Genomic DNA, 26,813 nt, shown 5'->3' with positions numbered 1-26,813 from the left:
CTTAGCAGAATCACACAGGAAGCTCGGGTTGTCACCTTTTCTTCAAGCAAAACCTGAACACTTTAGCCATGCACTGCAAAATTTTATTTTTAACCACTTCAATACCGGGCACTTTCACCCCCTTCCTGCCCAGGCCAATTTTCAGCTTTCAGAGCTGTCACATTTTGAATGACAATTGCGCGGTCATGCTACACTGTACCCATATGACATTTTTATTATTTTTTTCACACAAATAGAGCTTTCTTTTGGTGGTATTTAATCACCTCTGGGTTATTTATTTATTAAAAAAAAGAGAAAATTTTGAAAAAAAAAGTTTTTCTTATTGTCTGTGAGTAAGTTTTGAAAATAAGTCATTTTTCTCCTTCACTGATGAGGCGGCACTGATGAGGTGGCACTTATGGGCACTGATGAGGAAGTACTAATATGCCGCACTGATGGGCACTGATAGGCAGCACTGATGGGCAATGACGGGTGGCACTCATGGACACTGATGGGCAGCACAGATTAGCAGGCACTGACTGGCAACACTATGGGCACTGATGGGCATTGGTTGGAGGGAGATATGGGTACTGTTTTTTTCCTTACTGTAATCAGGGCACTGATGATCAGTGCCCGGATTACCTCTCCTAGGCTCCCCTTCAAGGAGAAGCCACTGATTGGCTCTCCTCGCCACACACTCTGACAGTGTGAGGCGAAGAGAGCCGATAAACAACACTTCTTCATTTACATGTGACCGGCTGTGATTGGACACAGTCGATCACATGGGTAAAGAGCCAAGTCATTGGCTCTTTTCCAAGATCGGGGTCGCGCCCTGTCCAAGCAGCACGGTGCGACCACAATCGCCGCACTGCGTGCCCCCACTTGCGCACGAGAGAGGCTGCTCTGGTAAGCCGTCATGTGAACGAGAGCCACACAGCTCCGCCGTCATTTGACGGTGGGTGTGCGGGCGGCAAGTGGTTTAGGGGGAATGCTGTGGACCTCCCACTTACCTCAGAGTTCCCAGAATTCCCCCTTTAATTAGGGTTCCCAAAGCCCCCCTTACATCAGAATCTACATGGCACCGCTTAAACCTTACCTTATTGTACTCACTCACTTGGAGGCACGAGAAAGGGAAGGGAGAGAGGGCAGAGACTTCAGTCATAGACATTGGACAGTGAGCTCACCCGAGGATGGAGACTCAGGCATCAAAGCCTTTCATCCACAATGTATCTGCCAGTTGCTGAGCTTCAAACTTCCAGCCCACACACATCCCTTTCCTGAGGCACAGAATGCCAGGAATTGGAGTGTGGGTGGGCAGACAGAGAGGTAGGGGTAGGAGGAGGAATAGACCAAGCCCTTTCTCCTCTCCTGTCTGTGTATGGGGATGAGGTAGGTGTGTACATCTATGCACCCAGGGGTCGTGGTACTTAGGGAGCCGCAGTCCATTCTGAATATTGTGTCCGGGTTTCAGGTGGCCTGAAACCCATACATATGATTCCAAACCCGAACTGTCCAGGTGAATCCTGGATGGGTGGCAACCCTAAAGGAAGCGTAGTATCCTGGTTAAAGGGTTTTAAAAGCAAAAGATTAAAAACACTCACAAGAGGTAAAATATACAAGTGCTCATCTGGTGTCAGAGTCTGTGGATGTGGATCCTTCTAGAACCATCCGGCAGGACCGCTGTCATCTGTTCCGGCTGCTGGGCAGAGAGATGGCTGGCTCGGGAGCCTGGATGAGCCCCAAGAAGCCACGCTAACCAGCATGGAATGCACAGCGGAAGTGACATCACCAGAAGGATAGGAGGTACCAGACGAGAAGAGGACCAAAGCTCCACAGTCAGAGTATTTGGCTCCTTCTACAGAGCTTTCCTCTTGGTCTATACAGAGCCAGTCACAAGGACAGCAGCCATAGGTGGTCCTGTGCTTTCCTTTATTGTACCCCCATAACCAAAGACCAGTGACATTTTCTGGATTACCCTCTACCCTGATCATTGGTATTTTTAGATATTTATTGCTGGCTGGACTATATATAATCTAGCTAGTATCTCCTTCCTTCATTAGCAGAAACACAGGATCTCCATCTTCCCTACTAACAGAACGGCTATCTGCCTTGTTTACACTGGCAGACCACTGTTCCGCCCCTCTCAGGAACGATTGCCGGGTGCCGGTGGACATCATGTCCGCTGAACTCGCTGATTGGCTCCTGCTTTGTCCAGTGTCCAGATGTGGTGGATTCGCCCTTTTGGTTTGGGAACTGTGATTAGAGTAGAACTCCTGGAATTATTCTGGCCCCAGACCCGGAAAAGCAGATGACGTACAGGTACGTGATTCTGTGCAGAACAGCTGCCCTGCCGCAGTACATGTATGTGGGGTGGTCAAAACAAAAAGTCTCTCTGATAAAGAGAGAGGCTATAACCTGGTGGATTACATGTGAAACTCCTGGGCCCAGCTGAGGAAATTTAGGACCTTAAGATTGAAGATGTGGTGGATGTCTCCTTTTGGTTTGGGAACTGTGGACAGAGAAGAACTCCTGGAACTCTTCTGGCCTTAGCTCAGTGAGATAGAGTTTGGAAGACTAATGTCATAGACAGGTTACCAGAAGGTTTAGGGCTTTAAAAAGGGCCTCCAATGGCTGTCAATGTGGTGCCTTCTCCACTCTCCATTTCACTAATAAAACCCCAATGGATGACTCTCTATGAACTGATCACATTCCAATCACCGATCATCTAATCATTGGTAAAAAAAAGAAGACTCGGCACAGAATATTGTACGAAGAGTTTTTATTGGACAAGATCAGAATAAGAGATTACCACACAGTAATGATATGAATAAAATAAAGCTTAAATCTTTTATAATAGAATTAACAAATGTGTCAAATGTATTAATAATCATACATTGGCTGGACCAATAAGAAGCCGGCTACTTCAATAAATCAAAAAGGAGCAACAACATGAAGCAACCAATAAAAAATGTTCACCAATGGAAGATAAAGGGTTAACATAAGGACTCCCAGCTGCCTGCCATCCCCACAGTGGGTCAGAGGGCGATGCGGGTGTAAACCAACCCCGAGTGGACTGTGGTGGTTTCACATTTGTTTATGGACTATACAGTTCCACCTGTTACAATCCAGCGTCCATTTCCCGTAGTACCAGCAGGGGGCCCACTCTGATGTTTCATCATATTTCCTTTATTTTTACACTTTCCCGCACTCTGAACATGAAATAGGACGCTCGCCCATATGAACTTTCTGGTTTCTAAGAAATAAACCTTTGTTTGGAAAACATTTCCCGCACTCGTAACAATAAAAAGGGCGCTCACCTGTGTGTAAGTAGGTGTTCTTTCTTAGTTAAACATTTCCCGCACTCCCCAAGCACTATGGCGGCCTGGCCCTGCCGGATGTGCACAAATATTACTTGGCGACACACCTCGGTCGCCTTCTAGACTGGCGCAGACACTCAGCGTACAAGTTGTGGGTTGGCCTGGAATTGGCGCAATCTACGATACCCCTAGGGGGCGCCCCCTGGTGTAAGAGGCACTGGCCACCTGCTCTAGTATCCCACCCTACGATTGGGGTTACCCTCTCTGTGTTGGCCCCGGTCCTCCTTAACCCCGCTATTTCTTCTGCGACTTCTCCGCTATTTCCGATTTTGGGGAATCCGGCGTTTTCTCTGGGCCTGACGGGTCGAACATTCCAACCGCTGGTAGACCGTGATAAGAGAGTGGCGTCTTGCTTTATGTGCCCAGGTGGTTGGCCCTCCATATCGGAGCTATCGGACCCGACGGGGCGCTTTGCCCTCACCTTTTGGCCGGCAGTGCAATTGCAACACTTTCTCCTCTCCCTACCGGAACCTGACCTCTTCAACAGGGAATTGACCCCTTTTGAGGTACTTTGTGAGGGTGAGGGAATGCTCCCACACACGTTGTCTCAGCATATCACCTTCTGGTCTCCCCGCCGGAGGATTCCACCCCTCCCTTCCTTTCCAAATGGGAGCAAGATCTCCAGATTTCCCTCTCGCCGGCGCAGAAGCTCAACATCTGCACCATAGCTCTAAAGACGCCGACCTGTACCAGACTGCAGGAGTCCAACTATAAGTTGCTCACCAGGTGGTACAGGGTCCCTTCCCGTCTGAGCAAAATCTTCCCGGGGACCTCCGATACCTGTTGGCGCTGTCAGGAAGACAGGGGTACTCTGCTTCATGTATTCTGGTCCTGTCCGAAACTGCAAGACTTTTGGACCGCGGTGGGCTCCCTACTACGAGATCTGACCGAACATACTATCCCAGACACGCCGGAATTTTTCCTCCTGCAGCGCACCAGCATCCCTCTGAGGAAATATAAACTTTCTATTGTGCCCCATGTCCTCTGTGCGGCTAAGTCCTGCATCCTGCAGTACTAGAAGACCTCCATCAGGGACTGCATGCGGAGGCTGGTCGAATAGACTAGAGGATTTGACCCTCACGGCGCTCCACCAACGTGAGAAATATGAGAAGGTATGGGGATACTGGAAGGTCTTCGTCCTGTCAGAACGGGGAACATCTCTGTTGGGCTCCTGAATCCAGACGAGAAAGTCATCTGCGGAGGGAGTGGTCCCCGGGAACCAGTGCGGAGCGGCCCCCCCCCCACTTCCCCCCCCTTTTTCCCTTTCCTCCCCCCCCCTCCCTCCCTATCCCCTTGCCCCCCCTGTTGATGTGTTTGTCCCCCTCTCTGCATGTCCTCCTCTTTCTCTTTCCTGTTCTCCCTTTATCTCTCTATTGCTGTCTTAGCCTTACTTGCTGAACCTTGAACTGGAACTGTGCTGCGCAGACGATGAGTCCGCATTGGTCACTACCACTTCTTTGGTGCTGGCACACGACAACCTTGAGTACCTCCACATGGGCCTAGTGCCCCGGAAACTTGGTTATTTGTATTTGTAGATGCTTACATGACGCACTTGTTTTCTTCTGTTGATGTTTCAGTATTTGTCCTGACCTTTGCACTAGCAGCACGTACATGCATGCTTTCTTTCTACTTATGTGTTATTTACCTCGGTAATTTGCATGTTATGGTTACATTACACTGTATTGTATTGTTTATCTGGTTCAACCTTTACAATAAAATCATATATTTAAAGAAAAAAAAAAAAAACATTTCCCGCACTCTGCACAAGATTAGAGACGCTCGCCTGTATGAACTTTCCGGTGTCTAACAAGTAAACATTTAAATGCAAAACATTTCCCACACTCTGAACATGAATTGGGAAGCTCACCCATGTGTATTCTCTAAAGGCTAAAAAGGTTTCCTTTATTATTAAAACATTTCCCACACCCTGAACATGAATAGGGAGGCTTAACTGTGTGTATTCTCTGATAGTTAAGAAGGTTTCCTTTATGATTAAAACATTTCCCACAATCTAAAAATTAACAGGGAAGCTCACCCCTGTGCATTTTCTGATAGCTAAGAAAGTTTATTTTGTTATTAAAACATTTCCCACACCTGGCACATGAATAGGGACGTTCACCCATGTGTATTCTTTTGATGGGTAAGAAGGTACTCTTTTCGACTAAAACATTTCCCGCACTCTGAACATGAATAGGGACGCTCACCTGTGTGTATTTTCTGATGCCTAAGAAGGTGTTCTTTTTTACTAAAACATTTCCCGCACTCTGAACATGAATAGGGACGCTCACCTGTGTGTGTTCTCTGATGGCTAAGAAGGTTTATTTTCTCAGTAAAACATTTCCCGCACTCTGAACATGTATAGGGAAGGTTACCTGTGTGTATTCTCTGATGGCTAAGAAGGCTTCTTTTGTGTTTAAAACATTTTCCACACTCTGAACATGAATAGGGACGCTCACTTGTGTGTATTCTCTGATGGCTAAGAAGGTTTCCTTTCTCATTAAAACATTTCCCGCACTCTGAACATGAATAGGGAAGGTCACCTGTGTGTATTCTCTGATGGCTAAGAAGGCTTACTTTATGATTAAAACATTTTCCGCACTCTGAACATGAATAGGGACGCTCACCTGTGTGTATTCTCTGATGGCTAAGAAGGCTTTTTTTCTCAGTAAAACATTTCCCGCACTCTGAACATGAATAGGGAAGATCATCTGTGTGTATTCTCTGATGGCTAAGAAGGCTTCTTTTCTGTTTAAAACATTTTCCGCACTCTGAACATGAATAGGGACGCTCACCTGTGTGTATTCTCTGATGGCTAAGAAGGTTTCCTTTCTCATTAAAACATTTTCCGCACTCTGAACATGAATAGGGACGCTCACCTGTGTGTATTTTCTGATGGATAAGAAGGCTTTTTTTCTCAGTAAAACATTTCCCGCACTCTGAACATGAATAGGGAAGGTCCCCTGTGTGTATTCTCTGATGGTTAAGAAGGCTTCTTTTGTGTTTAAAACATTTTCCGCACTCTGAACATGAATAGGGACGCTCACCTATGTGTATTCTCTGATGGCTAAGAAGGTTTCCTTTATGATTAAAACATTTCCCGCACTCTGAACATGAATAGGGACGCTCACCTGTGTGTATTCTCTGATGGCTAAGAAGGCTTCTTTTATAATTAAAACTTTTCCCGCACTCTGAACATGAATAGGGAAGCTCACCTGTGTGTTTGCTCTGATGGCTAAGGAAGCTTTTTTTGTATTTAAAACATTTCCCGCACTCTGAACATGACAATGAATTCTCTCCTGTATGGATCCCTTTATGGTATAAAGAAGATTTCCTGAGATGAGATGGTTTCCCGCACCCGTCGGCACTGTCAGATATTAGAGGACTATGTGAAGTATCAGGAGATTCCAATGATCTCCTCCAATGGTGAGGTCTGTCATGTATATTATGAGGAACGGGATTTACTTCTGGAGAAGATGCCATGTCATTATCTTCTGTAGTCACATCTTCCTCCGATGTCCTTCTATTCCCACCACAGAGTCCGTCTGTCAGAAGACAAGAAAAATTACCAAGAGTTTTCCACACTCATATACACTGCTCAACACTTTATAATCAGAGTATAGCATCAAGTCAGGGAAACTCCTGCTGGGATATTCATCTGGTCAGTGAAGTAGCAGAGGGGGTTGTTACCAACAGGTGCACTAGATGGGCAACAATGAGACGACCTCCAAAACAGGAATGGTTTTACAGGTGGAGGCCACTGACATTTTCCCTACTCATCTTTTCTGAGTGTTTTTTTTTTTTCTTTTAAATCAGAAAAAGTTTTATTATAAAGAAAGAAAAGTCCATTCCATTCGGTACACAATATTTCCGCTTTGTACAGTCATAGACACAGCGATCGTAACCTTCATATATAGTCACTCCTGCATGTTTCCATTCCCCACCTCCACTGACTCCACCCACTCCCCCAACATCTCACTGACTCCACCCACTCCCCCAGCATCTCACTGACTCCACCCACTCCCCCAACATCTCACTGACTCCACCCACTCCCCCAACATCTCACTGACTCCACCCATTCCCCCAACATCTCCTTGGCCTGCGCCTTATACCGTTCCCTCCTGTTTATTCATTCCTAGGACTCAGCTTTTTTTTTTTGAAAATTATTTTTATTGATTTTTAATCGCAAAAAAGCAAACAAGGCAACCAAAACAACTCCCCATCCCCCCAACCTCAGTGCAATGCTCATGTACTACAATACTTATAGGAAAATGCAAAAGGAGAACCTCAACGCGGCAGTGTCTCCCCCACACAGACTCTCACCCAGGTCCATACCCCCACCTCCCCCACCCTCTCACCACTGCTTGTCGTCTGCTAGGCATAGACATCATTTGTTACCTCCCTAAGTATCAGGGGACCTCAACTCACCCCTCTAAGGTGACCGTCACCTTCACCGGTGGCAGACCACAATCACCTCCGAGAAGAGTAGATGGCCTCTCAGTCCAACCCTGCTATATAACGCATACTCTATTCAGGTATGTGGCTTTGTAAAATGGCCGCATCGTGTTCACTGGTGACTTCTAATACTCCACCGATGGCGCTTCGGTCTTCCTCCAATGTAGAAGAATAGCCTTGCACGCGTAGAACAGAGTAACCGACAATAAAATTCTTTGTGCTCTAAGAGGTGCCATTTCCTCCACCAAACCCAGCAAACACACTGCCAGCATCAAAGGTACCCTCAATCTGGTCCTAGGACTAATATTTGAAGTGTTAATTCTTGTGGACCAAGGCCAGCTGTATCCAACCACATGTCCCACAACTTTTCAAATTTACCCGGACATCAACGTCTTTTAAAGATAAAGCACCCTCCTAGTCAGGTGCTAGAAAGGGAGTATAGTTTTGTCTGCCTATCAGAGGAGCAGCAGGTAAATTCTATATTGCACTCTGCTTATCAGGGAGCAGGATCTGTGAGTTAGGTCTGCTCAGTGTGCCCAGTGTGTGATTCATCTGGTCTAAGGGAGTGTCCCCAGCTGATCCAATGGGGAGGCACATTGGATGCTGGAGGAAACCTGGCCAATGACACACAGGCTTTTGATACAGCCCCAGAGATTGGCACAGATGGGTTGTCTCGGTGCATTGTGGGGCAGGATATAAAAAGCCACGGGCACATGAGGTAGAAGGGGGAGGGTGGGGATCCCCCATCCCTTGCCTCTTTCCAACCACAACCCCACATAGGCACACGCTCATTTATCCGGCTCCTTGCTGGTGAGCGTCTTAGCATTTTTTTTGCTATCTCTTAGTAAATTGAGGCCTCTCTCTGTGGGATTGCCCCCTTCTCTTTCACTTTCTCATATTCTTTGCTTGCCTGACTTTCCTTTCTTCCTCTCTCATACCATCTTTGCCTCCTCTTTTTTTATCTCCATTCTCTTCATACCCCCGCCCCCCCTTTGCCCTTTTACTTACCCTCCACCTACCTCTTCCTAACCTCACTTCCCAACCTTCCCCTCGCCCTTTTTAAACACATGGATAACATCAGGATCCTCTCGATCAATGCTAAGGGACTTAACATCCCGGAAAAGAGGCAAATTTTGTTGAACGATTTAAACAATCTAAAATTGATATCACCTTTGTACAGGAGACCCACTTCAGGGATGACAAGCTTCCACTATTTAAGAAGGAGTTTTTCCCCTTGGCCTACCACTCTACTAACCCGGAGGCTAAATCAAAAAGAGCCTCTATCATTTTTTCCAGTACGGTACCATGGACCTCCTCGCATATTCTAATAGACCCCAATGGCTGATTTCTGTTTCTGAAGGGCAATGTTGGTGACGTCAGAGTGACTTTGACCACCTATTATGCTCCCAACAGCCAGCAGGATGAGTTCATTACTAGAGGTATGGAGAAGCTCCTGGAGTTCTCTGAGGGTCAACTAATTGTTGGGGGAGATTTTAATATCCCTCCGATTCCTTCGGAGGATACATTTCTGGGATCCTCTGTCCCCCCCTGGCGTCCGCAAACGTATTGCAAAGTCCCTCCATAGTGCACAATTGATAGATGTGTGGCGCCTGATGCATCCCAGAGAATGAGACTATTCTTTCTATTCCTCACCTCACCAACTATACTCTCGTATAGACTATTTCTTGATGCCGCATTGTCAACTACACACAATCCCGTGACTCTTTAATAGGCTCTATTACATGGTACGACCATGCCCCTGTTATACTTTCTTACGCACTAATTGACTTTCGAAGGTCAAGAACCCGAATGTGGAGACTAAATGAAAGCCTACTCCAAGATGAGACTGTTTTGACAGGTGTAGAGAATTAGACCATTTCTTTCAGACTAACACCATTGCAGATACTGACCCCGGAATCATTTGGGAGGCACACAAGGCAGTGATTCGTGGGGTGCTCATAAAGCATGGCTCCTGGATCAAAAAACAGCGTACAGCACAACTAGACTCCTTACTCCAAGCTTTACATGCATTGGAGTCTCATCACAAACACGCTCTGTCACTCTCCTCAGAGGTAGAACCTATGACTCTACATAGGCAAATTAATGACCTTTTACTTTACAAAGCTAAGGCAGCCATGCAAATTTGTCGTAAAATGTCATATGAGTCGGGAAATAAGTGTGGCAGACTATTGGCTAGATCCCTCCAAGAAGAAACCTATTATCTCCCGCACAGGTCAAAAAGCCGCGTTACCTAGACATATCGCAAGAATTTAAATCCTTCTATGCCTCGCTCTATAACTTACAAACCCCAACAGACCCATATAGAGGAATACCTGCTCTCTTTCTGGATGCCCTGGTTGTCCAACACTGACAGTAAATCCCTAGAGGATCCCATCACCTTGGCTGAACTAAAACAGGCCATAGGTGGTTCCAAAGTGGGGAAGGTTTACCATCCAATATTATAAAACACTCTTGCCGTCACTTGGACAGTTTATGGCTGACATGTTTAATACATGGGGCTCTGGGACATATATCCCCAAAGAGACTTTACAAGCTCACATTTCAGTCATCCCTAAAGAGGGAAAAAGGTCTCACCTCCTGTAGTAGCTACCGACCCATTTCCTTGCTAAATGTCGATCTTAAACTGTTCACCAAAATCCTAGCAACTAGGATCCAACAACATCTGACGCAACTCATCCATTTGGATCAAGTTGGATTTGTGCCTACACGTGAGGCATGGGATAACACAACCAAGGTCCTCAACCTCCTACATGTAGCCACCAAGACCCGCACACCCTGTGTCCTCCTAAGCACAGACATAGAGAAGGCCTTTGATTGAGTAAATCGGCATTTTATGTTTGCAGTACTTCGACATGTTGGCATCGGCAACACCATGCTAAATTGGATCTCCCAGATCTATACTGCCCCTGCCGCCCAGGTTAAGGCGAACGGTGTCTTATCAGACTACTTCACAATTAGGAATGGGACAAGACAGGGATGCCCTCTGTCACCCTTACACTTCACATTATCACTAGAATCCTTTTTATGTAGAATACGCCTCCACCCGGATATCTCAGGCATGACTGTTGGGGTGACCCAGCAGAAAATATCAGCGTATCCAGACAATGTTATTTTCCCTCATAAATCCCATAATTTCTCTACCGAATCTTCTTCACGAGTTTGAGGCATATGGCACTCTGTCCGATCTAAATATCAACTTTACTAAATCTGAAGCTATGGGAATAGGCTTATTAAACTCCCTTCTCCACCAACTGCAATTGCATTTTAAGCTAAAATGGATGAACTCAGCGCTGAAATACCTGGGCACTCTCAAACCACCCAAATTTTCACCCATCTTCACGCTCGACTTTCTTCCCCTCCTAAAGAAAGTCCACATTCTATAAGATAAATTGAATTCTGGCCTCCATTCATGGTTTGGGAGATGCATTATTATTAAAGTCTGCATACTCCCAAGATCCTATACCTCTTTCAAGCACTTCCGATATTCATCCCTTCGCATTACTTTACACAAGAGGACACCCTACTAGTGGATTTTATCTGGGCACATAAGCGACCTGGGCTATGTAGGAGATAACTCTTGCTTCCTAAATTACCAGATGGACTGGCAGTGCTGGACTTATGCAAGTACTATCAGGCTACACAGTTGGGGAGACTCAGACTGGTGTCGTCATGGTGAAGCAAAGCTTTGGCCCAGACTAGAACAGGCCCAATGCGACATACCCCTCCATAGAGCTTCATCGTGCCACCATTCACTACCAGACTCCATAAGACGCCATCCCCTCATAGGTCACACGATAAGAACCTGCTCTAAATTATTCACACAACTTTCACTTTCCCCAACGCACTCACCACTGACACCCATACTGGGGAATCCCCAGTTTACCCCGGGCTACCAAGATAAAACATTCAGGACCTTGATGGAGTCAGGCTATTTCCAAGCCTCCCATTTTTCAACATCATCTAGTTGGCCTGCACTCAAAGACCTCATGGACTCCTCGGGACCCTACCGTCTAGATTTCTGGAGAGCATTGCAACTCCATAATTTCTTAAACTCATTGCCACCTCCCAGTAAACGCAACACACAACTTACACCCTTCGAAGAACATTGCTCCTAAGACAGAATACTGACACAGGTATTATCCATTACCTATGCATTACTGATCACACCCCAGGGGACTTACCAACCCCCATTCTTAGGGAACGGGATTTAGACTGTAACTTTAATCCAGACCAACAAAATCACATCATTCCATTTACATTTACATCATCCATCTGCACGTAAATACAAGAAACCAACTTCAAACTCCATACAAGGTGGTACCGCACGCCGTCAAGGTTGAGCAGATTCTTCCCCACACTCACTGATCAGTGCTGGAGATGCCAGGAAGGGCCGGGGGACACTCCTACATGTTTTTGGTTGTGTCCTAAACTAGTGGAGTTCTGGAAGAAAGTACGTGAAATGTCTCAGAGGTTTATAAACCAACCGCTCCCCAATGACCCTGCTCTCTTCCTTCTCCATGCTTCTAACATCCCGGCCCAGACCTATAAAAACTCTGTCATTCGTCACCTTCTAAATGCTGCTAAAATGTGCATCCCTCTTAAATGGAAAAACCCACAGGCCCTGACTGTTGGCATGTGGCTCAAAGAAATAAATAGAATGGAAAACCTTGTTCTCTCGACACGTCCCCAACACGAACGATATACCAAAACCTGGGGTCAATGGAATATATTTGTCATCTCTGATGAAGGCTGCTCTTTCATTAAGGGTGGCAATACTAAAGAGACCTCATGTTGAGTTTGGGGGAGCTCTAAAATATTGGTGGAAAGTATTGCTGATGTAGGGCCATAGCTTTACCAATGCTAACCCTCCTACACCCTCCCCCCCCCCCCTCCACACCTCCTAACCCCTTCCCCCCCGTTATGCGAAACTGGAACAAACAACTCCGGGTACTTTCTAGACCTGCATAACTCCTCCCATTAGAGGAATTGTAGAACACCTCTTATTCTACCACCGATGTAGATCTCAACCTTATGACTGAATTGTCTTCAATGTTGTAATGCACTGTCTCAGCATATGTCCTATAAGGAATGTTACTGTTTATTATGCCTGGAAGTTGTCTTTTATATAAATAAAAGATTTGAAAAAAAAAAAAAAAGAGATCTGACATGGATCAATGATACAACCTTACCCAACCAAACATCACTGAGTAATAATGCTATTGAAATGATGACAATTTTATTGTTTGGAACATGACATTATATTGAGGATTGGAGATGAACCTTTCATATGGTGTGCAGTATCTCCTCTTCATTTGTTTGGAACAAGACATTAGACTCAGGCATGGGGCAGAAGACCCAAAACTCATAACCTAGGTGCCTATATCATGCACATTTTTTTTGCCAGCTGAACCCCAGAATCCCCATAAATCCAGTCTAGATACATAAATTGTGTCTGCAGCACAGAGAAGGAAGATTATCCGAGAGAAATACAGGAATACAGGACGGGGAACACAGCTCAGGAAAGTGACCAGGGGATTACAGGCTGATATCCCCCAGTCCCCGCCCTACTCTGGACCAATCAGTGAGCAGTATGGGTGGAGGAATGTATTTAATGTTAATGACCCACCTGTGCTGATCTCTGTAGGAGTGTCCTCCTCTATAAATGTCCCCGTTATTCCATCCTCCTCCATAGACTGCTGATCATCCCTCACATACCTCTCTTCTTCTTCTGCTTTAACCTCAAATTCTATATCGATTGGATCTCCACTCTAAATCAAGAAAATTAAAGAATATCATCTGTAAAATATAAGCTTTATTATTGTGACATCACATAAAAATCCACACATTGTCTCCATGAGTCTGTGTTTTATAATCTCTGTCTCACCAACCTTGTAACAGTGGGGGATGGTGTAACCTTCCTGTGTGGAATCCCGGGAATACAGAGGACGGGGACATCTCTCTGGTGGGTTCCTGGTATTAGGTGGCTCCATCATATCCTTGTGTCCTTCTGAAAACTTCTCCATCACTCCATACTCCTCATCCTCCTCTTTATACTCTTCTTTAACATCAATATTATCATCCCCGAGGTTTCCACTCTGAATATATAATAAAACATTCATTGTAACAAATATACTGTATATAAATCAGAACTACCAATAATTGTCACTCATCTACCTGATGATGGTGAGGGATGGTGTGACCTTCCTGTGTGGAATCCCGGGAATACAGAGGACGGGGACATCTCTCTGGTGGGTTTCTGTAGCTGGATGACTCCACCATGGTGTCCTGGTACAGATCTTTGTGTTCTTTTAGAAACTCTGACTCCTCCATCACCCCATCCTCATCATCCTCCTCTTTTATCTCTTCTTTAACCTCAACTTTAGAATCTCTCAGGTTTCCACTCTGAATATATAATAAAAATGACATCAATGCTAACAATGCAGATAATGTACAGATCCTAATGATACTATCAGTGATTGTTCCTCATCTACCTGATGATGGTGAGGGATGGTGTGACCTTCCTGTGTGGAATCCCGGGAATACAGAGGACGGGGACATCTCTCTGGTGGGTTCCCATTACTGGATCCATCTGTAGGAAACACACACACTGACTGAATACATTGTTTCTATGTGTTTATCAGATGATGGGGGATCTAGGTGGAGCCTCCGTACTGCTCTCTCCTTTACAATAAAGTCTCCTCTTACCCGGTGATGTGAGGGGCGGCTGATTCTCCATCATGACGTCCTTGTAGAGATCCTTGTGTTCTTCTAAATACTCCCACTCCTCCATGGAGAAATAGACAGTGACATCCTGACACCTTATAGGAACCTGACACACACAATGATACAGTCACCATCCAGACACATCCCTTGTCTGTTACTGGATAATGTCCCAGAATTCCCAGCACCGTTCACCTCTCCTCCGTGATCTCTCTGGGGACTTCTAGAATCTTCTTTGTATTTCTCTATTCTATCAGGGGGGGAGGTGGAGGCAATGTGATGGTCATATGATCTCCAGACTTCACAGGAGGAAAACTCTAGGTCTGAACACAAATAGTAAAATCAAATGAAATTCCCAGAATCCTCCTCACCTCACCATTCAGGTTTCCATTTGATTAAAGCCCCACCTCAGACTGAGGTATAATTTACCGACACAGGACCCCCACACTACGCAGGGTAAAAGCTTGTTGCAGGCATTCTGACATCATTACATACAACGCAGGACCAACAGTCCCACTTTACGTGAGGATGCCAAGGGTCCGCCCACATCCTAAGAGCATGAGAAAAAAAAGCCAGATGGATGGACATTGGGGGGAGGAGCTGTGAGGTCAGTGTGATGTCATAGGACATATAGACTCTGGATGGAGGAACATTTAGATGGGGAGATTTGAGGGACCCTCTATATGAGGATCCTGTGCTAACCAAATCATTGTTCCCGGGTGCCTCCCACTTCTCCTAAAATGAAGAGTGAACTTTGACCTTTACCATAGAGAAATCTGTCAGGATTCTGTGAAAGTAATCTCTCATGTGATCAGGTGACGTGCGGAGGAACGGAGTGTAAATAGCAGACAATTTTCTCCAGAGCTACTAATATTGGGGATTGATTTTGCTGCATGCTGGTGCCAAGTTTCCACCCCCAGGGTCACTGTAGGTGTGGAGAAAAGTTGTGTAAGAGGATATGGAGGAGAGATGAGGAGGAGATCCAGGAATCAGGATAAAGGTCAGGACAAGCAACAGACGAGCGCATCCAAGAGATGAAGCCGGGGTCACTACACAGAAAATCAATCCAAGGAAACAACAGGCAGGACGAGGAATAGCAAGAAGGAGCTCAGAGACAAATGAGAATATTGCTCAGCCAATGGGAGATTATCTCAGCATGACTTACATAATGAAGGAGATGGGGGGGAGGGGAGGTGACCATAGATACATGGAAATTCAGCTGGTTCAGCAGAGATCGCTCACATTTCCATCCATGTGTGGTCAGCTTTGGAAGCGAAATATATTAATCATCAACTGATCCCATTGAAGGGGTTAATCTACTTATTACCTCCTCTGCCACCAGATCATGCAGTGTCTCCCTCTACGTTCTATGGAACGTCCTCTTTACCTAAAATCACTTCCTGTCTGTATTCCATAGAGACTTCCTGTCTGGGTAGAAGTGAGATCACCACCTTGTGGAGCTCAGAGGAACTGCAGCCCTGAGAAACGTCTGGTAGTGTGAACACGGCCTTGTGCTGTGTGTGTATATACTGTATATCCTTCCCCTTTCTCTCCTCCCTGAGTGTGTATGAAGAGGCGGAGCTCCTGCTGGAACAGCGGTCGGAGGAGGAAGCCGAGTCTAGGAGGGAGACTGACAGAAAGCGCAGGGAATTGTATGCATAAGATATATAGAGAAACAACAGGTTCCCTTCCTTCACTTTGTGAGGTGGACACCTGGTGGGTTTTTTTTTTTTTGCTGTGGTAGGTTTTTTCTTGTTTTTTTTTTTTTTTTTTTGGAGAAAGATGGAGAAGAGGAGGTTTATCTATAGATCGGGTTAACTACATATTGTAGGAAGAGAAGTCAAATAACATATTACCCCTCAAAAATTTAAATTATATTATGTAATATAATATGCTACATAAAAAAAGGGGTTTCCTCCCTCTTTGTACTCATATTTTTGGAGCCTTTTATTTATTTATTTATTTTTTTCCATTACAGTCACGTTTTTGATGATTTTTTTTCCACTGTTTAAGATATATAAATTTAGAATTGACACTTGGGATGCTTAGGGTCAGGGTTTTTTTTTTTGGAGTATAAACAATGTGCAATGTACAAGATTTATAAACATTGGGTATAACCAATGTACAAGAATTATAAACATGTATATATGGCAGGCATGTGTTTAGATTTATTTACATATTATGAGGATGGTAATAAAATATTACTTTTCATCCCCCTCCTTTCTTATTATTTATTTTTAAAGCGGAGTTCCACCCTCAGAATAATTTTTTTAACAAAAATAGCACATTAATATTAATACATCTCGCTTCACAAAACTGCTATTTGCATATTTATGAGTTGAACAGTGTATTTGTTTAGTGAAAATCTTACTTTTAAAACTGCTGCCTGTGCATTGTCATCTTTACTAAGGGCGTCTGAAACAGCAGTGTAAGACTTCCTGACCTTCTTCCTGATTGCTGTTCATTCTGGCTACCCAGAATGCAGCAGGAAATCCCGCACATGGGCAGTACTATGCTTTAGGCATAGTACAGGTTGCTATAGAAACGTTGGCTCAGGAGGAAGTTGCCACCCTCTATATCCCTTCCCCGCCTCCAGGAAGACACATGAGAGAGAGAGAGAGAGAGAGAGACAGAGAGAAACAGAGAAAAACATACTGCCAACTAGTACCTAGAAAACTCTTGTCTGGCTGATGGGGAACTTTACCCTCCAGCTGTTGCAGAACTACAAGTCTCATTATGCTACTGCCTGTAGGAGTCATGCTTGTAACTGTCAGCCTTGCAATGCCTCATGGGACTTATAGTTCTGCAACAGCTGGAGGGCCGCCAGTTTGACGAAAATGGCACGCTGTTATGGGATCAGCACTTTGCACGGATGGACCGATGGATGCATGGCACGCTGTTATGGGGTCAGCACTTTGCACGGATGGACCGATGGATGCATGGCACGCTGTTATGGGGTCAGAACTTTGCACGGATGGACCGATGGATGCATGGCACGCTGTTATGGGGTCAGCACTTTGCATGCATGGACGGATGGATGCATGGCACGCTGTTATGGGGTCAGCACTTTGCATGCATGGACGGATGGATGCATGGCACGCTGTTATGGGGTCAGCACTTTGCATGCATGGACGGATGGATGCATGGCACGCTGTTATGGGGTCAGCACTTTGCATGCATGGATGGACGGATGGATGCATGGCACGCTGTTATGGGGTCAGCACTTTGCATGCATGGATGGACGGATGGATGCATGGCATGCTGTTATGGGGTCAGCACTTTGCATGCATGGACGGATGGATGCATGGCACGCTGTTATGGGGTCAGCACTTTGCATGCATGGATGGATGGACGGATGGATGCATGGCACGCTGTTATGGGTTAGCACTTTGCATGCATGGACGGATGGATGCATGGCACGCTGTTATGGGGTCAGCACTGGGTCAGCCAGCACAACCCCCCAAATCCCCTGCTAGAAGAAATCTTATCCTGTCACCTCTCAAATTCCCCATCCCAGCACCCCCCCCCCCCCATGTCGGATTGTCCTGGGGGGGGGGGGGGGGGGGAATAAGAGAATTTGTACTAGCAGGGTGGGGAGAAGATGATTACTTCATGGTGGGATTGGTGACAGGATAAGATTTGTGCCCCCGAGCGCAGTTCTCCCTTTCTTCAAGCATCGCAGGCAGACCTCAGATACAGCGCGGCACATCCCTCGGTCATTCTCCTCTTCATATGTCAGAGCGGAGGAGGAGCAGAGGAGGAACCTAAGAAAAAAGCCGATTACTGAACTTTTGGCTTTGCACAGACAGCTGCCGAGGGAGAGATGCGGCTGCAGAAGGGGAGAAGATTGCAGCTCAGGAATGACACTGGATGTCAGATCATCGGGACTATACAGAGTTTGTTATCCCCTCTCCTCCCAGCAAACAATGTGGAAAGGGGGCGGGTAACAAACTCTGTATAGTCCGGATCTGACATCCAGTGTCATTCCTGAGCCGCAATCTTCTCCCCTTCTGCTTCTGCAGCCGTATCTCTCCCTCGGCAGCTGTCTGTGCAAAGCTTTAGGAATCGGCTTCTCCTCCACCGCTCCTCCACCGCTCCTCCTCCGCTCTGACATAAGGTAAGGAGAAGCCGAAGGACGCCGCTACAGTGATAGGAGTGTGAAGCCTGGCAAGAAGAGAGAGAGGGAGCACATCCCGCTCTCTCCTGTCAAATAATCAGTGTCACAGAAACACTCCTAACAGCGCCCCCTCCACCTCCCATGCTGCAAACACCGCCGGGATAAGCTGAGCCGAGTTCAGGTCGGGTCACTGGTCTCTGACACCCCGTGAGATGTGGGGCTGTGCCGCTGCGGTACTATAATAAATAAAAAAGAGTGGGGCTGCTGTGAGTGAAGGCAGACTAGGAACAGCATCAACCCACAGCCATGACAACGGCCCTCGAGGCGTCATTTCCTGTTTTAAAAAACGCGAGATGAGGAGAGGCCGATTGCCTTCTGGTAGTTATTACACACAGCTCCCATGAAGCAATGCGAATCAGGAAATGACGACATCGGCCGCGGCCGAGGAGGGGGGGAGGAAGCAAGAAGAAGGAGGAAGTGAACTTTATAATGAAGTAAAAATAAGGTAGGAAACTTAAAAAAAAAAAAAAATGCCCAATTGATCTTGAGAATGCACAGCCCGAACTAAAACTGCAAAGTTGTGAAACAGGGTGGAACTCCACTTTAATATTTTAATTTTTTTTTCATTACACAAGCTACATAAAGAAAAAAAGGGGTTTCCTCCCTCTTTGTACTCATATTTTTGGAGCCCCCTTTTTTTTTTCCACTATAGTCACGTTTTTGATGTTTTTTTTTTTATTTCACTGCTTAAGATATATACATTTAGAATTGACACTTGGGGTGCTTAGGGTTTGGGGATTTTTTTTTTTTTTTGGAGTATAAACAATGTACAAGATTTATAAACATTGGGTATAAATACATTTTTTTTTTTTTGACACTATAAAATTATTTACACACGCTAAATAGGGGATCGAGGAATTTCCCCCTTTTTTTTTTTTTTTTGAGCACTATAAAATTAGTTGTATTATCCAGGTAAGAAAACAAGAGATTCCCTTCTTTCACTTTTTTTTTTTATGTTACTAGTATTAAAAATGCTCATCTCAACTTCCAATAATACACTAGTAGCGCTATCATAAGAAGAGAATAAAGTCTCTGTGATGGAATATAAAACGATGTGAGACAAGTTCATGCAGAGAGTCCACAGAATCAAAGAGTGCAGCTCCTCCACAACTGTACATTCAGATCCTAGAAAGCCTCCACCTCACCGCTGTGCACACCCAATGGTAGTACACTTACCAGAGGCCGCTGGATGACGAGCCAATGTATATCTCAAACACAGGGATGTGTGGTCCACCAAAGACTTGAAAACCAGGAAGGGACTCTCGCCTCACACTTATACACAGGAATCGCTCCGCATATACCAGGTGCATGTGAATAAATCAATAACACCACATAGCGTGATACTGCATAACAATCCCCTTTATTCCAACACACAAATTCTTCAAATATTGCACTCACAGACAAATGGTAAGTAAAGCGTGTAAAACTGGGGTAAAACCTGTGTCCTGTCACTTCCCACTGATGAATAGCTTGCTGCTCGTTACCTGGACGGTCAAACTACCGTTCAGCTACCAATGGACCACACATCCCTGTGTTTTTGAGATATACATTGGCTCGTTATCCAGCGGCCTCTGGTAAGTGTACTACCATTGGGTGTGCACATCGGTGAGGTGGAGGCTTTCTAGGATCTGAATGTACAGTTGTGGAGGAGCTGCATCTTTGATTCTGTGGACTCTCTGCGTGAACTTGTCTCACATCGTTTTATATTCCATCACAGAGACTTTATTCTCTTCTTATGATAGCGCTGCTAGTGTATTATTGGAAGTTGAGATGAGCATGTTTTATCACTTTTGAGATACACCCATTTTTAACATGTATTATTTGTAATAGCAGCAGCTGCAGGTCCTTTTAATAGGACCATATATATTTATTGTATATTTATTGTCTACTTACATTTGAGCGCTGGGTGAGTGGGCCCATTTTATAGATCCTACTCCTCATTTTATAGTATTAAAATTGCGTTAAGGATGCTCAAAGGATATAGAGGGCTGTTCCGTGAGAGGGAAGAGAGATACAAATAGAAGAATGGCTTTCTGCTGATTATAAAATATTAGAGTATAAAGAGTCTGGGGGGTTCGGGGGGTTCGGGGGGGGGGGGGAAAGAGCTGGGACCTCACTTTGAGGCCCTGCCCAACCACGAACCTACATAGGACTACGCACAAGCCTTTAGGTTTGAGGGTGTGCGTACAAATAACAAGTAGTTAATTTTGCAGTTTTGGGTGGGTGGATGGGTGGGATTGGTTCTGTGTTTTTTTTTTTTTTTTAATTTCTCTCTTTTCTTCTCTTTCCCTTCCTTTCCCTTTCCATTTTCTAGCGTGACAATATGGCCAATATAAAAGTACTGACATTAAATTCAAGAGGCCTTAATACTCCCGAAAAAGGACGTATGTTATTAAATGATTTAAAACGCTCTCAGATGACACAAAATCTAATGTAACGATTTTGCGGCCGGAACTCCGCTTTAATGTTTGGCAACAGATGATATTGCCAAGCACAAGGTACTACAGTGGCTACAAAAATGTGCACCGGCCTATACTAACCCTTATGCTGAAGAATGGGAGTGTTTGGTGATGAGGCCTAGTCAGGGTACCTGACCAACATCTTTGGTTGGTTTAGGTACATCGATGATGTCCTCTGGATTGGCATGGTGAACCTCAGAACAATGGGAGGTTTATAGGGATAGAACAATTCAATTTGAAATTGATGTTGGGTGGCTTTGAGGTGTTTTCAATTTTTAATGTAAAATACACTCTAGTGTCTGGTGTTTGTTGGCTCCCATATTCAATTTTTTTTCACTTTGCCCCCCCCCCCACCGAGTTTGGCCTGCCTTATGGGCCAGAAACACTCCCTTTTAGCTAGTGTGTGAAGTGGCTTCGTACTCAGCCCATCGTGGCATTACATATACATGTACATCATGACAATTTTGTACATTGTAATTTTCTTGTGTGTCATGGTGCTTCTGACATGTGGATGTAATGACGTCACATCACCGATTAGCCTTTGGCTGTATTTTCCCAGTAGGAGGGACTGGGTTAATCAATGGAATACCCTGTTATTCAGGGAAAAGGGGCAGGAATGCTTTTTACTATTCTCTGTCTCTATGGGTGCCATCTTTACTATCTGGCCTGATAGATAAGGGTTGAGTACACTACAGTGGGCTGGGCAGTCTCTGAGGGAATTGGAATATCAATTAAACTGGTCAGACGTCAGTCTTTTCCCCCATCTGATCCTGAGGTAATGCTCTCTGTATCTCTCCTTGATGGATAGACTTTTATTTTTACACCTGGAATGAAGGTCCTTTGATGTGAAGTTTCATGACAGTGCGTGGACTTTTATGAGTTCCTAGTAATAGGGGTTACATCCAAGCCATGCAAAGGTGGTATCAGGGGTCCCTGAATACATTTTTATATGGACATTTGTGTGTTATTAATTACAGGCTAAATCTACCTGGAGACACTGTACAAGTGTTATACTGTATGTAGTCTTGTGGTCCCTGTTGAAGTCCATGTGTGGACATTTCTTCCTATTATTATTATTTTACAAGATTTATAGAGCACCAAAGCTTGCACAGTGCTTTATAATCTAAAGGAAGACTGTACAGTTACAATAAAAGAGGGTTTACAAGGGCCTTGCTCCTAAGAGCTTACAATCTAATTGGGTGGGCCAAGTTATACAAAAGGTTATAACTGTGGGGGACGAGCTAATGGAAGAGTTAAAAGTTCGAGGTGTAATAGGCTTTCCTGAAGAGATAATTCTATCTATGATAAATGACAGACTGAATTCACATTGACACGTTCTCCTCACCTGGAATGTGCTGAGTTCTTGGATAACGTCTACACAGTGTTTACAGATTGGCTTTATCACCCCAACGAGCTCGCTCCAGTTAATGGGCGTAATAATTATGTTAGGATGATGTCACCGGTCAGGACCCTTTCATGTCATCCTACATTAGGGTGACCAGATATTTAAAATGAAATCCTGGGACATTATTATTATTATTATTATTTTTTTGGCAGATGGTAAACTATTTTATAAGCATATTTTCCTCAAATAGTTCATGAGATGGTCAGAGACTGCGGACATAGTACAGGAGATGGTCAGAGACTGCGGACATAGTGCAGGAGATGGTCAGAGACTGCGGACATAGTGCAGGAGATGGTCAGAGACTGCTGACACAGTACAGGGGATGGTCAGAGACTGCAGACACAGTACAGGGGATGGTCAGATTCTGCAGACATAGTACAGGGGGTGGTCCGTGACTGCGGACATAGTACAGGGGGTGGTCCGTGACTGCGAACATAGTACAGGGGGTGGTCAGAGCCTGTGGACATAGTACAGGGGGTGGTCACAGACTGCTGACATAGTACAGGGGATGGTCAGAGACTGCGGACATGGTACAGGGGGTGATCAGAGACTGCGGACATGGTACAGGAGGTGGTCAGAGACTGCAGACATGATACAGTAGATGGGCAGATACTGCGGACATAGTACAGGAGATGGTCAGAGACTGCGGACATAGTACAGGGGATGGTCAGAGACTGCAGACATAGTAGAGGGGGGTGATCAGAGACTGTGGACATAGTACAGGGGGTGGTCAGAGACTGCGGACATAGTACAGGGGGTGGTCAGTGACTGCGGACATAGTACAGGGGGTGGTCAGAGACTGTGGACATAGTACAGGGGGTGGTCAGAGACTGCGGACATGATACAGGAAATGGTCAGAGACTGCGGACATAGTACAGGGGACGGTCGGAGACTGCAGCCATAATAGAAGAGATGATCAGACACTGCGGATATTATGCAAGAGATGGTCAGAAACGACTGCACTGAAATGTGAGCCATGCTTAGGTCCCTTTTCAGAAGCATTTGACATGCAGTGAGGAGGGGATATTGCATTTCCTCACTGCCTCTTTAACCCCTAACTACCACTTAAAAACACATAGGACAAAATACTGTTCTAAGCTTGGGAGGGGGAGAGAGAGAAGGAAGAGCAGGAAGGAGGAGGGGGGGGGGGGTGGAATCCGGTCACAGCTCACTCACTTCAGTCCCTGAGGGCTCTCAGCTCAGTCACTTCAGTCCCTGAGGGCTCTCAGCTCAGTCACTTCAGTCCCTGAGGGCTCTCAGATCAGTCACTTCAGTCCCTGAGGGCTCTCAGCTCAGTCCCTTCAGTCCCTGAGGGCTCTCAGCTCAGTCCCTTCAGTCCCTGAGGGCTCTCAGCTCAGTCACTTCAGTCCCTGAGGGCTCTCAGCTCAGTCACTTCAGTCCCTGAGGGCTCTCAGATCAGTCACTTCAGTCCCTGAGGGCTCTCAGCTCAGTCCCTTCAGTCCCTGAGGGCTCTCAGCTCAGTCACTTCAGTCCCTGAGGGCTCTCAGCTCAGTCCCTTCAGTCCCTGAGGGCTCTCAGCTCAGTCACTTCAGTCCCTGAGGGCTCTCAGCTCAGTCACAGCAGCTTCAGGATTACAGTGAACTTCCCGCCCACACATCCTATTCACACCCAGCACACGGGCTGCTGGAGTGTGGGCAGATACAGCGAGGGAGGGGCGGGAAGAAGCAGAGGCGATCCAGCCTCTTCCATTCTCTGAGGAGGGGGCAGCTGTACTGTCTGTGCTCCATGAGAAGGGAACACAGACACTCAGCAGTGTGACAGATGCAGCCATCTGTATATTCACGGAGGGTTGGCAACACTTATGGGGCATCCTAAGTAGGGGCACTGGCCTGACAACCCCCCCCCCCAATGTGTGGCATCCATGGTGAACCACCACCCCCTTTGGAAGCCATTGGTGCCGCCCCTGAATCTGGGAACAGAACCGGGGACATACTTGGTCCGGGATGGTGTCCTCAATCTGGGGACTGTCCCCAGGAAACCGGGGACGTCTGGTCACCCTATCCTACATGCTCCCTTCTGAGGATTCTTCTATCCTCCCAAACAAATGTATGAAATCATCGATGAGTCCTCCTTCTATGTGATCTAGAAGATCTGGAATCGCAATGCCTTTATGGATGAAGTGGATGACCCAGTTTATATATTATTTATAAAAGAAGAAAATGTAATATACTGCGCTAATAATAAAGATAGCAGCTAGCACACTCAACTGACAAATACATTGACAAAAAGTAAAAATATGTAAATGTGCAGCGCTAAACCAAAGTGATAATAATGAATAAATCACTCAAAGTAATGATAAAAAGTGTAAATATAGATAGAAGGTGAATATAAGTCCCAAGTGAGAAAAAGGTGAGAATTAAAGTCCAGGGTGATGTGTATGATCACAGTTGACGCTAGATCCCAGCACCAGTAAGGAAACATACATATGCGCTCACCAGAGGGACTGGACCCAAAATACCATATAGTAGATGGGTCAGATGGGCTCACAAGGTATCAGGTGGGTCTCCAGATAAGCAAGATGAAGACTCTCATTCACCAAATGACATGGAGGGATAAACCAAACAAGGCAAACATAGTGTAAATTAGTGTAAATAAGCTGTGGGTCCTGAGTACCTCGTATGACATCACATAATGCTGATATAATCAGTGGGTCCTTAACCACTTAAGCCCCGGAAGATTTTACCCCCTTCCTGACCAGGGGGTATTTTGCGATTCGGCACTGTGTGACTTTAACGGACAATTGCGCGGTCGTGCGACGCTGTACCTAAACGAATTTGGCGTCCTTTTTTTCCCACAAACAGAGCTTTCTTTTGGCGGTATTTGATCACCTGTGCGATTTTTTGATCACGCGCTATAAACAAAAAAAGAGCGTCAATTTTGCAAAAATAGCAATATTTTTCCCTTTTTTTTATATGAAATTCCCCCAAAAATAAATGTAAAAATCAAAATTTTTTAATATTTTCGGCCAATTTGTTTTATGCTACCTATGTTTGGTAAAAAAAATCGCAAAAAGCGTATTTTGATTGGTTTGCGCAAAGGTTATTGCGTTTACTAACAAAGGGAAAGATTTTTGTCATTTTTGTTGTTTTTTTTTTAACGCGTAATGGCGGCGATCTGCGATTTTTTTTGCGGTACTGCGACAAAGCGGCGGACAGATCGGACCCTTGACTGACATTTTTGACACTTTTGGGGTTACCAGTGACATTTCTACAGTAATCAGTGCTATATATATGCACTGTTACTGTAAAAATACACTGGTAGTGAAGGGGTTAACTTTATTTGAGAGGGAGGGGCTGTGTGTGTCCCTAGGGGCGTGCTTCTAACTGTGATTTGCTGGGGCTTCAACTGTATGCAGAGTGATCAATGGATCTACATAGTAGATCCATGTGATCATCTCTCATACAGAGGGGAGAATGACAGGTGGCTTGTTTACACAAGCTGCCTGACTTTCTCCCTCTCCCCCGCCGATCGCAGAGTGGCCGGCGGCGATCGGGTCCGCCGGTCACACGCGCGGGGGGGTCCGTGACCACGCGGGAGCGCGCCTCCGGCGGCGCGCGCTCGCTCCCTAAACCCTCACAGGCGAGCGACGTAGACCTACATCACTTTGCCTGTGAGGGGCTGACCGCCCACGTAGATAGTCGTGCGGCGGTCGGCAAGTGGTTAACAGCTTCTTTAGACTGCGCTGTAGCCAGAGAGAATGCCAGGTAAATTTATATTGCTCTCTGCTTACCAGAGAGGAGGATCCATTGGTAGGGTCTGCTCATGGCGTGATTGCAACCTTAAATGTCCGTAGCTGCAGCACTTATCTGGAGACCCACCTGATACCTTCTGAGCCCATCTGACCCATTTACTATATGGTATTTTGGGTCTAGTCCCTCTGGTGAGCGCATATGTATGTTTCCTTACTGGTGCTGGGATCTAGCGTCAACTGTGATCACACACATCACCCTGGACTTTAATTTTCACCTTTTTTCACTTGGGACTTATATTCACCTTCTATCTATATTTAGACTTTTTATCATTACTTTGAGTGATTTATTTATTATTATCACTTTGGTTTAGCGCTGCACATTTACATATTTTTATATATTATGTATTATGTATATATTATGAATATATTATGTATTGCTTTACAGATGTTTTCACTCCAGGATTAATTATTTTATTTATATAACCCTTGAAGGAATTGCTATAAAGAGATC

At 45.4% G+C, this 26,813-nt stretch overlaps 1 protein-coding gene and 2 pseudogenes across 3 annotated transcripts in view; 1 reads left to right on the top strand and 2 right to left on the bottom strand.

Annotated features, from left to right (window-relative positions):
- Positions 1 to 4,973, bottom strand: part of LOC309549784 — a 41,634-nt pseudogene extending 36,661 nt beyond the window's left edge. The window contains exon 1 of the transcript in view: positions 4,900 to 4,973. The product of the transcript in view is annotated as an uncharacterized misc_RNA (transcript). The remainder of the gene's footprint in view (positions 1 to 4,899) is intronic.
- LOC309550248 (uncharacterized protein) overlaps positions 1 to 26,813 on the top strand; it is a gene marked incomplete at its 3' end in the record, with an annotated part of 251,308 nt that overhangs the window by 212,137 nt on the left and 12,358 nt on the right. The gene's annotated exons all lie outside the window — the stretch shown is intronic.
- On the bottom strand, positions 5,375 to 21,837 carry LOC309549783 (annotated as a pseudogene). Its single transcript has 5 exons — positions 21,775 to 21,837; positions 13,718 to 13,924; positions 13,456 to 13,597; positions 6,149 to 6,376; positions 5,375 to 5,980 (listed from the first exon to the last, which is right to left on the bottom strand). The product of its transcript is annotated as an uncharacterized misc_RNA (transcript).

This window comes from Pelophylax lessonae (genome assembly GCF_965119305.1).
Source record: "Pelophylax lessonae genome assembly, chromosome: 3".
NCBI classification, from domain to species: Eukaryota; Metazoa; Chordata; class Amphibia; order Anura; family Ranidae; genus Pelophylax; species Pelophylax lessonae.
This window is presented reverse-complemented; position numbering and strand designations above follow the sequence as displayed.